Source organism: Chlorella variabilis, assembly GCF_000147415.1.
Source record: "Chlorella variabilis unplaced genomic scaffold CHLNCscaffold_2, whole genome shotgun sequence".
Classification (NCBI taxonomy): domain Eukaryota; kingdom Viridiplantae; phylum Chlorophyta; class Trebouxiophyceae; order Chlorellales; family Chlorellaceae; genus Chlorella; species Chlorella variabilis.
The window spans coordinates 1,206,665-1,210,324 of NW_005435086.1; positions in this window are offsets into that span (position 1 = coordinate 1,206,665).

The window sequence follows — 3,660 nt, forward strand, 5'->3', positions numbered from 1 at the left end:
CCGCCGCGGCCGCCTCACCTCGGCCTGCGGCGCACGCAGAGCCTCCAGCTCCTCCTGCACCAAGGGGAGGGGTGGGGAGGGGGGGCGTGATGTGGTCGTGGTGGTGGTGGTGGTGGCGGCGCGTACATGGTGTGGTGTGGTTGTGGTGCAGCGGCAGGGCAAGCAGCGGCGAGAGCACTGAGAGCTTGATGGGGCCGGCCGGGCACCTGAGCCGCGCCTCCCCTCTCCACCCCTGTGCCCCCCAGCCCCCACCCCGCGCACCTGCAGCCTGGCCACTTGCGGCTGCAGCTGCCGCACTTCCGCCTGCTCCGCCGCGCTGAGCTGGCCCAGAAGCTCTGTGCCGATCTCGCCCTCCGTCTCCTGGATGCGCGCCTGCAGGTGCACATCATCGGCGGGGCAGGCAAGCACGCGTGAGCGGGCGGCAGGCGGGGGAGGGGACGGGCGGGTGGGCGGTGGCTCGATACGGCCTGCCGCCTCGCGCGAGGAGCAGGCCCAGGGACCTGCAGGCAGGCGCCCGCCAGCCTGGCACAGCCACACAGCCACACAGCCACACACACACACACGCACATCACACACAGCCGTCCCCACCTGCAGGCTGGCCAGCTCCGCCTCGATTGTGTCCAGGAGCTGCTGGCGGGCCGCCACGCGCGCGCGCGCCGCGCCGCCGCGCGCCTCCAGCTGCCGCAGCTCGCCGCGCAGCGGGGCGGAGCCGTCGGCGGCCGCGCCGCGCCGCGCCTCCACCCGCTGCAGCTCCGCGGTGACCTGCGGGATGCGCTGCTGCACCTCCAGCAGCGCCTTGGCCACCTTGCGGGCCTCCCTGTGGTTGTCGGCCAGCTTGCCGCGCAGGTCCTGGGCGGGGGGAGGGCAGGGAGGGCAGGAAGTGGAGGGGGAACCTAGGGCAGGGGTGAGTGAGGGTGGGGAAGGCATCATGTGGAGGACGGCCCGCACACGCTGGCCGCTGCGCCTGGCACCATGCGAAGCTGCAGCCTCATCAGCAGCACCACCCGCACAATTCCCACCGAGCGCCTCAAGCACGCGCGCGCCCCGGCCGCACGCCTCCCGGCCCGCCCCCCACCTTGATCTCCTTCATGGCCTGGATCTTGGAGCGGCTGGCGTCGTAGTAGCCGCCGCGGAAGGTGCCGCGCCGCTCCACCTGCAGTGGCAGGAGGGGACGCGGCATGGCGCGCTCGGAGACGATGGGAGCAACAGGCAACGCAGGCAGGACCAGCGTCGGGGCCGGGGCAGCAGGCGGGCGGAGGCGGGGCATGCAGACGAGCAGCACGGGGCTGCAGCGCCACACGGCGAGCGATCCGCACGGCTCCCCTGCTGCCCAGCCCGCCGTCTTGCCTGGTCTCCCTCCATTGTGACGCAGTTGAGGTCCGTCTCTCGTGCCACCCGCGCCGCCACGTCCAGGCTGCGGCACACCAGCGTCTTGCCGAACACCTGACGCAGGGCGGGCTCGTACTTGGGCTCGTACTTGAGGCGCTTGAGCAGGGGCACCACGTCGCTGCCGTACTGCAGCCGGCACAAGGACGGTACGGGCGGTACGGGCGGTGATGATACCGGGGCGGGCACGGTGGGAACGGATCAGATCAGCACAGCGTGCCCGGCGTGCCAGCTCAGCGCGTATCACTGGGGCAGTCCCATCCCTCCTTCTCACATGTTCAAACGCTGCCGCCACCGCAACCACCGCCACCGCCGCCGCCCGGTGCGCACCTGGTCGGGGTACCTCGTCTCTGGCGGCTTGAGGCGGTTGAGGGGCATGAAGGAGACGCGGCCGCACTTTCCGCGGTTGAGCTCTGCCGCCAGGCGCAGCGCCACGTCGTCGCTCTCCACCTGGCAGGGGCGGCGCGGCAGGTGCGCACATTACGGACGGCGCCACGCCCACACATAGGCACACACACCCATCAACGCACACTCGCACGCACACACACAAACACACACACATCCTCCCATCCCCTCTGGCGCCGCATCTACAGCCCTGTCAGTCTGTCACCCTCCCGCCCCCACACCGCCACCCCCACCACACAACCACACACACACCACACACACCACACACACACGCAGCAAACCCACTCACACCCCCACCAAACAACCGCACACACACCCAGCAAACCCACTCACCACCACGTGGAACAGAGAGTTGTTGGCCACCACCTCGGCCGCAGTGTACAGCTCCTGGCGGCAGTCAAACAGCTCGATCAGGGTGCCGTACACCTGCAGGGGCGGCGCCGCTGGTCAGTGCGGTTGGGAGACGAGGAGGGCTTGCAGATGAGGAGCCCCCCGACAACCTGCGCAGCTGCTGCCATCGCTGCCACCACCGCACCTCCCAGGCTGGCCAGCGCTGGAAGGGGCGCTCCATGTTGGGAGGGGCCCACCCCGGCCTGCCTCCCTGCCCGCTCCACCCCACCCATGCACCCCCACCCAGGCCCCCGCCCCCCACCTGCCCATCCAGCCCCAGCTCTTGTGTCAGGCGCTTGACGTTGTTGAGGCCGCGGGACAGGTCGCGCCCCAGCCCCTCCAGCACGCGCTCCCGACCGTGCAGCTCCTCGCCCAGCTGCCGCTTCTCGCTGGCGGGCGGGAGGGGACGAGGCAGGGGGCAGGGGAGGCAGGGAGGGCGGCAGGGTCAGGGAGTCGGGGCACGCATGCATGCATGCATGCATGCAGGCGGGAGCGCAAGGGGATGGGCAGGGGCAAGCGTGCAGGTGGGTAGCGGCATGCATGGCGCCCAGGTGGCAGAGCCCCTCCTCCAATCCTCCCTCCCCTCCTCCCTCCCCGCCACTCCCTCCCCGCCACTCACTCGTCCAGCTCCTCCTCCCGCTTGAACAGCTCCCGCTGCTGGTTCTGCAGCTCGCCCCGCTGGATCACCAGCTCCTGCTGCTGCGCCAGCGCGCGCGTGGCGCCCTCGTCCCGCTCCCCGAGCATCTCCAGCGCCTCCGCCGCCTTGGCAGCCACCTGCGCCACACCCGCCAGGGGTGGCCCAACATGCAGCAGCCAAGTAGCGAGTCAGCGCAGCCAGGGCGGCGCTTGGGAACTCTGTCCTGGTCCCCATCTCAGGTTGGAATGCCCCTGAGTGCGCCCCCTGCCCGCCTCATCCACCCGTGTTCCCACCCGCCATCCCGCCCTGCCCACCTCCTCCACCTCCGCCTGCGCCGCCGCCAGCTGCTGCTGCGCGCCGCGCTGGTTCTCCCGCTTCTGCGCCACCGTGGCCTCCAGCTGCTCCACCTCCTTGCGCACCCACTCATCACGCTCCTCCGTGCTGTTGAACTGCGGGCAGGGCAGGGCGGGGCGGAGGTTGGGCGGGGGGGGCGATGAGCTTGCGGGCATGGCACACGTGGTGCTGAGCTGGGTCCCTGGCGATGGGGAGTCGCCAACGAGGGCAAACACAGAGTGTTTGGCCCCGCACAGCCCCCCCACCTGCGCGCTGCGCCCCTGCTTGTCGTACATCGCCTGCAGGCGCCGCTCCTTCTGCTGCAGCTCGCCCCTCAGCGCCGCCTGCCGCTGCTGCGCGGCCGCCAGATGCCGGCTGACGCCCTCCAGCTCCCCCTCCTTGCCCGCAATCAGCTCCTCCAGCGCAGCCAGCTCCTGCTCGCACCGCGACTTGGTGGCTGCAGGGGCCACGAGAGTCGGCCCACAAGGGGCAGAAGGGTAGGCAGGCAG